We start from the raw sequence: 11,405 nt of genomic DNA on the forward strand, positions 1-11,405 counted from the left end.
CCAATTCTCATTACAATTGATAAGGATAACCAGGATAGGACTTCCAGTTTTCATACCTTGCCAAGAGTCTATTTTATAGTTATTTTTATTCTTATTATCATTCAACATATTGCTTCCTTGCTTCCTCCCAGTGCCCTCCCAAGCAATACAGAAGAAAATCCCAAGAGAGAGTGCAACGCCATAACCATGACCAACATGGCCGAACATGGAGAGAGTGAGGAGGACGTGAGTCCCAGTGAGAAAAGCCTCATGGGACGTCCTCTGGACAGAAAGGAGTTTCCCTTTGAGGAACAAAAGGAATCTGAGGCTCATATAGAGACCATAGAGATTCCATTGAACTTTCTTCTGCCATTCATGAGCTCTGATGAATATTCTTCCTCTGAAGAGGATGAAGACATCACTGAAGAGCAAGTTGCTAAATATCTAGGAGTAATCATGAAGCTGAATGCCAAGTTATTTGGTACTGAGACTTGGGAGGATGAACCCCCTATTGTTCACCAATGAACTGAATGCATTAATGAGGCAGACATTACCTCAGAAGAAATCGGATCCTGGGAAATTTTTCATACCTTGTACCATAGGCACCATGACCTTTGAGAAGGCTCTATGTGACCTGGGGTCAGGGATAAACCTCATGCCTCTCTCTGTAATGGAGAAACTAGGAATCTTTGAGGTACAAGCTACAAGAATCTCACTAGAGATGGCAGACAAATCAATGAAATAGGCTTATGGACTAGTAGCGGACGTGCTAGTGAAGGTTGAAGGCCTTTACATCCCTACTGATTTCATAATCCTAGACACTGGGAAGGATGAGGATGAATCCATCATCCTTGGCAGACCCTTCCTAGCCACAGCAAAAGCTGTGATTGATGTTGACAGAGGAGAGTTGGTCCTTAAGTTGAATGAGGACTACCTTGTATTCAACACTCAAGGTTCTCCTTCTGTAACCATGGAGAGGAAGCATGAAGAGCTTCTCTCAATACAGAGTCAAACAAAACCCCCACATTCAAACTCTAAGTTTGGTGTTGGGAGGGCAAAACCAAACTCTAAGTTTGGTGTTGAGAGGCCACAACCAAACCCTAAGTTTGGTGTTGAGAGGCTCCAACCTTGCTCTGATTATCTCTGAGGCTCCATGAGAGCTTACTGTCAAGCTATTGACATTAAAGAAGCGCTTATTGGGAGGCAACCCAATGTTATTTAATTATATCTATTTATTTTTCATTGTTATTTTATGTTTTCTTTAGGTTGATAATCATGTGAAGTCACAAAAACAACTGAAAAATAAAAAACAGAATGAAAAACAGCATTAAGAACAGCTCCCCCTAGAGGAAGAGCTTACTGGCGTTTAAACGCCAGTAAGAGTAGCAGAATGGGTGTTAAACGCCCAGTCTGGCACTATTCTGGGCGTTTAACCGCAAAAATGGGCACCAGACTGGCGTTTAACGCCAGAAACAGGCACCAGTCTGGCGTTTAACACCAGAACAAGGCACCAAGTTAGCGTTAAACTCCAAGAAAGGGAGAAAAGCTGGCGTTAAACGCTAGAAACAAGCAGCAACCTGGCGTTTAACGCCAGAAGTGCACTTTAAGGGCATTTTGCACGCCTAAATAGAGCAAGGATGTTAAAGTCCTTGACCCCTCAGGATCTGTAGACCCCACAGGATCCCCACCTACCCCACCTCTTCTTCTCTCATCTTAACACCTTTCTACAACCCTCTTCCCCAAATACCCTTCACCTATCAAATCTCATACTCTTCCCCAAATACCCTTCACCAATCACTTCATTCACTTTTCCCCAAAACACCACCTATCTTCAAATTCAAAACTCTTTTCCCTCCCAAACCCAACCCCCAATACACGAACCTAACCCTACCCCACTCCTATATATACCCCTCATCACTCCTTCAATTTCACACATCACACATACCTTATACACCCTTGGCCGAACCCACCCTCACCCTCCATCTCATCCATTTTCTTATTCTTCTCCTTCATTCTTTCTTTTTTGCTCGAGGACGAGCAAACACTTTAAGTTTGGTGTGGTAAAAGCATTACTTTTTGTTTTTCCATAACCATTTATGGCACCTAAGGCCGAAGAAACCTCTAGAAAGAGGAAAGGGAAGGCAAAAGTTTCCACCTCCGAGTCATAGGAGATGGAGAGATTCATCTCAAAGGTCCATCAAGACCACTTCTATGAAGTTGTGGCCAAGAAAAATGTGATCCCTGAGGTCCCTTTCAAGCTCAAAAGGAGTGAGTATCCGGAGATCCGACATGAGATTAGAAAAAGAGGATGGGAAGTTCTCTCTAATCCTATTCAACAAGTCGAAATCTTAATGGTTCAAGAGTTCTATGCAAACGCATGGATCACTAGGAACTATGATCAAAGTATGAACCCGAATCCAAAGAATTGGCTTACAATGGTTTGGGGGAAATACTTAGATTTCAGTCCGGAAAATGTAAAGTTGGCGTTCAACTTGCCAATGATGCAAGAAAACACACGCCCCTACACTAGAAGGGTCAACTTTGATCAAATGTTAGACTAAGTTCTCATGGACATATGTGTGGAAGGAGCTCAATGGAAAAGTGACTAAAGAGGCAAACCGGTTCAATTGAGAAGACCGGACCTTAAGCCTATAGCTAGAGGATGGTTGGAATTCATCCAACGCTCTATCATTCCTACTAGCAACCGATCCATAGTAACTATGGATCGGGCCATCATGATCCATAGTATCATGATTGGGGAGGAAGTGGAAGTTCATGAGATTATACCTCAAGAACTCTACAAGGTGGCTGATAAGTTCTCCACTTTGGCAAGGTTAGCCTTTCCTCACCTCATTTGTCACCTCTGCAATTCGGCTGGGATTGTCATAGAGGGAGACATCGTCATTGAAGAGGACAAGCCCATCACTAAAAAGAGGATTGAGCAAACAAGAGAGCCCACTCATGGACCTTAACAAGAGCATGAGGAAATTCCTCATCATGAAACCCCTGAGATGCCTCAAGGGATGTACTTTCCTCCACAAAACTATTGGGAGCAAATTAACACCTCCATAGGAGAATTAAGTTCCAACATGGGGCAACAAAGGGTGGAGCACCAAGAGCACTCCATCATTCTCCATGATATTAGAGAAGATCAAAGAGCTATGAGGGAGGAGCAACAAAGGCAAGGAAGAGACATAGAGGAGCTCAAGAGCACCATTGGTTCTTCAAGAGGAAGAAGACACCACCCTCACTAAGGTGGACCTGTTCCTTAATCTCCTTCTCTATTTACTCTTTTCTGTTTTTTGTTCTCTATGCTTTATGTTTATTTATGTTTGTGTCATTATTACATGATCATTAGTATTTTAGTGTCTATGCCTTAAAGCTATGAATGTCCTATGAATCCATCACCTTTCTTAAATGAAAAATGTTTTAATTACAAAAGAACAAGAAGTACATGAATTCGAATTATATCTTGAAATTAGTTTAATTATTTTGATGTGGTGGCAATACCTTTTGTTTTCTGAATGAATGCTTGAACAGTGCATATTTTTGAATTTGTTGTTTGTGAATGTTAAAATTGTTGGCTCTTGAAAGAATGATGGAAAAGGAGAAATGTTATTTGATAATCTAAAAAATCATATAATTGATTCTTGAAGAAAGAAAAAGCAGTGAAAAGCTTGTAGAAAAAAATGGCGAAAAAAAAAAGAAAAAGAAAAAGCAAGCAGAAAAAGCCAATAACCCTTTAAACCAAAAGGCAAGGGTAAAATAAAAATGATCCAAGGCTTTGAGCATCAGTGGATAGGAGGGCCCACAGGAATAAAATCCTGGCCTAAGCGGCTAAACCAAGCTATCCCTAACCATGTACTTGTGGCGTGAAGGTGTCAAGTGAAAAGCTTGAGACTGAGCGGTTAAAGTCGTGATCCAAAGCAAAAAGAGTGTGCTTAAGAGCTCTGGACACCTCTAATTGGGGACTCTAGCAAAGCTGAGTCACAATCTGAAAAGGTTCACCCAGTTATGTGTCTGTGGCATTTATGTATCCGGTGGTAATATTGGAAAACAAAATGCTTAGGGCCACGGCCAAGACTCATAAAGTAGCTGTGTTCAAGAATCAACATACTGAACTAGGAGAATCAATAACACTATCTAAATTCTGAGTTCCTATAGATGCCAATCATTCTGAACTTCAAAGGATAAATTGAGATGCCAAGACTGTTCAGAGGCAAAATGCTACTATTCCCGCTCATCTAATTGGAGCTAAGTTTCATTGATATTTTGGAATTTATAGTATATTGTCTTCCTTTTATCCTATTTGATTTTCAGTTTCTTGGGGACAAGCAACAATTTAAGTTTGGTGTTGTGATGAGCGGATAATTTATACGCTTTTTGGCATTGTTTTTAGGTAGTTTTTAGTATGATTTAGCTACTTTTTAGTATATTTTTATTAGTTTTTATGTAAAATTAATATTTCTGGACTTTACTATGAGTTTGTATATTTTTCTGTAATTTCAGGTATTTTCTGGATGAAATTGAGGGACCTGAGCAAAAATCTGATTCAGAGCCTGAAAAAAGACTGCAGATGCTGTTGGATTCTAACCTTCTTGCACTCGAAATGAATTTTCTAGAGCTACAGAAACCCAATTGGCACGCTCTAAATTGCGTTGGAAATTAGACATCCTGGGCTTTCCAGCAATATATAATAGTCCATACTTTGCCTGAATTTTGATAACGCAAACGGGTGTTTGAACACCCACTTTCTAACCTATTCTGGCGTTTAACGCCCAAAATGGAATAAAAGCTGGAGTTAAACGCCCAAACTAGCACCAAAGCTGGCGTTTAACTCCAAGAAAAGTCTCTACATGTGAAAGCTTCAATGCTCAGCGCAAGCACACACCATGTGGGCCCGGAAGTGGATTTCTGCACTATCTGCACTTAGTTACTTATTTTCTGTAACCCTAGCTACTAGTTTAGTATAAAAACTACTTTTAGTGATTTATTTTATATCTTTGATCAGTTCTATGCTATCATAGATCATATTGTACAAGTTTGGAGGCTGGCCTCACGGCCATGCCTAGACCTTTCACTTATGTATTTTCAACGGTGGAGTTTTGACACCCCAGAGATTAAAGTGTGGAGCTCTGCTGTTCTTCATGAATCAATGCAAAGTACCACTGTTTTTCTATTCAACTCAAGCTTATTCTTATTCTAAGATATTCATTCGCGCACAAGAACATGATAAATGTGATGATCAAGTGACACCCATCACCATTCTCACTTATGAACGCGTGCCTGACAAACACTTCTGTTCTACATGAAAACAAGCTTGAATGCATATCTCTTAGTCTCCTGGTTTACAATTAGAGTCTTCGTGGTATAGGCTAGAATTATTGGTGGCCATTCCTGAGATCCAGAAAGTCTAAACATTGTCTATGGTATTCTGAGTATGATCTGGGAAGGCATGACTATGATGAGCTTCAAACTCGCGAGTGTTGGGCATAGTGACAGACGCAAAAGGATCAATGGATCCTATTCCAACATGAGTGAGAACCGACAGATGATTAGCCGTGCGGTGACAACGCATTTGGACCATTTTCGCTGAGAGGATGGACAGTAGCCATTGACAACAGTGATCCCGCAACATACAGCTTGCCATGGAAAGGAGTATGAATAATTAAATGAAGACAGTAGGAAAGCAGAGATTCAGAAGCAACAAGCATCTCCATACGCTTATCTGAAATCCACCAATGAATTACATAAGTATTTCTATCTTATTTTATATTTTATTTATGTTTTAATTCCCAAAACCTTATAACCATTTAAATCTGCCTGACTGAGATTTACAAGGATGACCATAGCTTGCTTCAAGCCGACAATCTCCGTGGGATTGACCCTTACTCACGTAAGGTTTATTACTTGGACGACCTAGTGCACTTGCTGGTTAGTTGTGCGAAGTTGTGAAAAAGAGTTGAGATTACATTCATGCGTACCAAGTTGTTGGCGCAGCTGAGATCATAATTCCGTGCACCAGGTACCAAGAGTGACTTGGAGTCCGCTACTTCCTATTCTTCTGTTGGCACTACTAATACATCTTTGCATCCTACAGGTGAGCCATACATGGCGGAGCTACGACGGATCACTTTGCATGAGCAAGGAGCTCCGGATATCATACTTCAACCTTTGCAAGTAAGGTATCCCAACCTTGATCCAAACTTTGAGTTGAAGAGTAGCTTGATAAATCTACTTCCTAAGTATCATTTGTTGCCGGGTCAAGACCCCATCCGACATCTAAGAGACTTTCAAGTTTCTTGTTCTACAGCTCGAATGCATGGAGCCGATGAGTTGGCTATTATGGTTTTTTCCTTCCCTTTCTCTCTTGAAGGGCAAGCAAAGATGTGGTTTTATTCACAACCAGATGAGATTGTGACCAACTGGGATTTCTTAAGAAGAGAGTTTCTAGATAAATTCTTCCCACCGGAGAAGACCGACTACATCCGGAAGGAGATTTCGGGTATAATGGAAAAGGTCCAAGAGAGTTTGTATGAGTATTGGACTTGGTTCAAAAGGCTATTTGAATCTTGTCTACACCATGGATTGAACACTTACTTGCTCATTAGTTACTTCACCGGAGGTCTTTGTGCGAAAGATAGAAGATTGCTCACTGCTTCTAGTGGCGGTTCCCTTTCAAAAAACAAGACAGAGGGAGAAGCTTGGAAATTGATAAATGATGTTGCCGAAGCTACACAACATGAAAGCGTGAGAAGTAATCCTCTCAAGGGCGTGGTAGAACCATCCCCTTCCGAAGCAAGCTTAACCAAGGCGCTTGGGGACATGACCACTATCCTCACGCAAATACAAAAAGATCAAAAGAAATACTACTCCATCCAAGCCATCCAAGTCCCATCAAATTCAAGAGGAGCATGCCCTTCTCGTGGCCAATGTGAATTATAACAACCGTCCGCCCTATCCTTCTCAAAGCCAAAACAACTACTCTCATGGAAGTAATCAAAATCAAGGGTGGAGGGATAATGCACAAGGGAGCAATTGATGAGCGGATAATTTATACGCTTTTTGGCATTGTTTTTAGGTAGTTTTTAATATATATTTAGTCACTTTTTATTATATTTTTATAAGTTTTTAAATAAAAATCACATTTCTAGACTTTACTATGAGTTTGTGTATTTTTCTATGATTTCAGGTAATTTCTGGCTGAAATTGAGGGACCTGAGCAAAAATCTGATTCAGAGGCTGAAAAAGGACTGCAGATGCTGTTGGATTCTGACCTCCCTGCACTCGAAATAGATTTTCTGGAGCTATAGAAACCCGATTGGCGCGCTCTCAATTGCGTTGGAAAGTAGACATCCAGGGTTTTCCAGCAATATATAATAGTCCATACTTTGCTCAAAGATAAACAACGTAAACTGGCGTTTAACACCTGTTCCATGTTCCATTCTGGCGTTAAACACCAAAAACAGGTTACAAGTTGGAGTTAAACGCCCAAAACAGGTTACAACCTGGTGTTTAACTCTAGAAACAACCTAGGCATGTGTAAAGCTTAAGTCTCATCCCCAGCACACACCAAGTGGGCCTCAGAAGTGGATTTCTGCACTATCTATCGTAGTTTACTCATTTTCTGAACAACCTTTAGAGATTTATTTTGCATCTGATAACATTTTACACGTTTCACATTGTATTTCTGACGGCATGAGTCTCTAAACCCCATGATTGGGGTGAGGAGCTCTGTTGTGTTTCGATGAATTAATGCAATTACTACTATTTTTCATTCAACCACGCTTATTTCTATTCTAAGATATTCACTCGCACTTCAGCCTGATGAATGTGATGATCCGTGACACTCATCATCATTCTCACCTTTGAACGTGTGCCTGACAACCACCTCCGTTCTATCTGCACTAGCTTGAGTGTGTATCTCTTAGCCTCCTGGTTCATGATCAGAGTCTTCGTGGTGTAGGCTAGAATTATTGGCGGCCATTCCTGAGATCTGGAAAGTCTAAACCTTGTCTGTGGTATTCCGAGTAGGATCTGGGAAGGGATAACTGTGATGTGCTCCAAACTCGCGAGTGTTGGGCGTAGCGACAGACGCAAAAGAATCAATGGATTCTATTCCAACATGAGTGAGAACCGACAGATGATTAGTCGTACGGTGACGGCGCATTTGGACCATTTTCACTGAGAGGATGGATGGTAGCCATTGAAAACGGTGATCCACCAACATACAGCTTGCCATGAAAGGAGACCTGCGTGTGTGAAGAAGAAAACAGTAGGAAAGCAGAGATTTAGAAGACAGAGCATCTCCAAAACCTCAATCTGTTCTCCATTACGGCATAACAAGTATCATTTATTTTATGCTATTTACTCCTCATAAATATAATCACTCTTATCATTGATTTCCTGACTAAGAATTACAAAATAACCTTAGCTTGCTTCAAGCCGACAATCTCCGTGGGATCGACCCTTACTCACATAAGGTATTACTTGGATGACCCAGTGCACTTGCTGGTTAGTGGTACGAGTTGTGAAAAGTGTGATTTACAATTCGTGCACCAAGTTTTTGGCACCGTTGCCAGGGATTGTTCGAGTTTGAACAACTGACGGTTCATCTTGTTGCTTAGATTAGGAAAATTTTGTCTTTTGGGTCAGAGTCTTTTATTTTTTTTTCAAAAAATTTTCCAAAAATTTATTATTTTTCTTTATTAATCTTTAGAGTTTTCTGTTTGAGTCTAGTTGCATGTTTTAAGTTTGGTGCCCTTTGTGTTTTAATCCTTGCATTTGTTGAATGTGTCTATGTTCTTGTGAATAGTTGCTCCTTTGAGTCTTTCTTTCTAAAATCTTTTCAAAAACAATTTATATTTGATTAAATCTTGTGTCAAGTTTTAAGTTTGGTATTTTCTTGTTAGTTTTTATTTAATTTTCAAAAATTTATTTTTGGTTTTCTAAAAATTTTAAGTTTGGTGTTCTTTTTTTATGTTCTTGAGTCCTTTGAGTCTTTGAATTTTTGTTCTTCGTGTTCTTGTGAATCTTCAAGGTGTTCTTGAGTCTTTCTTGTATTTTGATCTTAAAATTTTTATGTTTGGTGTTCCTTGGTATTTTTCCTCCAAATTTTCGAAAATAAGGAGCATTAGATCTAAAAATTTTAAGTTTTATGTCTTTTTATTGTTTTTCTCTTTCTTCATTAAGATTCAAAAAAATATCTTTTCCTCATTCCACTCATAATTTTCGAAAATTTTGCATTAAATTAGTCATCAATTTTAAAAAAATAAAATCTTTTTAAATTGTTTTTTAATCATATCTTTTCAATCATACTTTTTTTTTTCAAAACCTCCTAACCACTTTCTCTTTCTTCATTTTTTTGAAAATCTCATTCAAAAATTCAAATTTCTATTTTAAAATTTTTATTTTTTTCCTATTTTAGTTTTAAAATTTCAAAATTCAAAACCTTTTTCAAAAATGATATCTAAAGTTTTTCAAATCTTCTTAATTAAGCAATTAATTTTGGTTTTTGAATTTATTTTTCTTGTTTCTTTTACTTTTCAAAATTTATATTTTAATTTCTAATTACTTTACTTTATATTATTTTATATCATTTTTTTATTATTTATTCGTTTTTTTTTAATAAAATAAAAACAAAAATATATTTTGTTTACAATTCATATCAATTGCATTTTATCCATCATGGACCTGAATGGAAATGAACAGTCCAGAAGGACTCTGGGGTCATATGCTAACCCCATTACTGCTGCATATGGGAGTAGCATCTGTATACTCCCTTCAAAGCAAGCAGTTTTGAGCTAAATCCTCAGCTCATTGTCATGGTGTAGCAAAATTGCCAGTATTCTGGTCTTCCACAGGAAGAACCTACTGAGTTTCTGGTGCAGTTCTTGCAAATTGCTGACGCAGTGCGTGACAAAGAGGTAGATCAGGATGTATACAGGCTGTTACTGTTTCCATTTTCTGTAAAAGATCAAGCTAAGAGATGGTTAAATAACCAACCCACAACAAGCATAAGAACATGGAAACAGTTATCAGACAAATTTCTGAATCAATATTTCCCTCAAAAAGGATGACACAGCTAAGGCTGGGCATCCAAGGCTTTAAACAAGAGGATGAAGAATCCCTTTATAACACCTGGGAGAGGTACAAAGGGATGCTAAGGAAATGCCCCTCTGAAATATTTTTAGAGTGGGTACAATTAGACATCTTCTACTATGGGCTTACAGAAAAAGCTCAGACATCTCTAGACCACTCAGCTGGTGGATCTATACACATGAGAAAGACTGTTGAAGAAGCTCAAGAGCTTATTGATATAGTTGCTAGAAATCAGCATCTGTACATAAGTAATGAGTCCTCCATGAAAGAAGAAGCTAAGGCAGTATCAACTGACTTTAGTCCTTAGGAACAAGTTGCTGAACTCAATCAGCAACTATCTTCTATAACAAGGCAGTTAGTAGAAATTAAGGAGATGCTACAAGAAACCAAAAATGCTAACAAAGATATGGAATCACAACTGAATCAGACAAAATAGCAATTATCAAAACAGATAACAGAGGAGTGCCAAACAGTTCAATTAAGAAGTGGAAAAACATTAAATGCCTCAACTCAAAGCAGCAGAAAGCCAAGAAAAGAACAGTTGACAGAGGATGAGCAACCTGCTACCCAAAATCCCTCTGAGGACAGTAAGAGCCCAGAGAGGAATAAGTCTGGCGTTCAAATGCCAGAAAAGGGTGAAAAACTGGCGTTAAACGCCCAATCCATGTCCAGTTCTGGCGTTCAAATGCCAGTGAGGGATTAGACACCTGCAAGTGCTGATAATAACTCCCTCAAGAAGGCTTCTCAACTTACCTCTGTAGGAAATAAACCTGCAGCAACTAAGGTTGAAGAATATAAAGCCAAAATGCCTTATCCTCAAAAACTCCGCCAAGCAGAACAGGATAAACAATTTGCCCGCTTTGCAGAGGCACTTGAGCAAATACCCTTTTATGCTAAGTTCATGAAAGAGATCTTAAGTCATAAGAAGGATTGGAGAGAAACAGAAAAAGTTTTTCTCACTGAAGAATGCAGTGCAGTCATCCTAACAAGCTCACCAGAAAAGCTTAAGGATCCCGGAAGCTTTATGATACCATGCACATTAGAGGGTGCTTGCACCAAGACAGCTCTATGTGATCTTGGAGCAAGTGTCAACCTAATCCCTGCATCCACTATCAGAAAGCTTGGCTTGACTGAAGAGGTCAAACCAACCCGGATTTGTCTTCAACTTGCTGATGGCTCCATTAAATACCCATCATGCATAATTGAGGACATGATTGTCAAGGTTGGGCCATTTTTCTTCCCTACTGACTTTGTAGTACTGGAAATAGAGGAGCACAAGAGTGCAACTCTCATTCTAGGAAAACCATTTCTAGCAACTGGACGAA

The sequence above is a fragment of the Arachis ipaensis genome, chromosome B9 (assembly GCF_059453495.1).
Source record: "Arachis ipaensis isolate K30076 ecotype BB chromosome B9, ASM5945349v1, whole genome shotgun sequence".
NCBI lineage: Eukaryota > Viridiplantae > Streptophyta > Magnoliopsida > Fabales > Fabaceae > Arachis > Arachis ipaensis.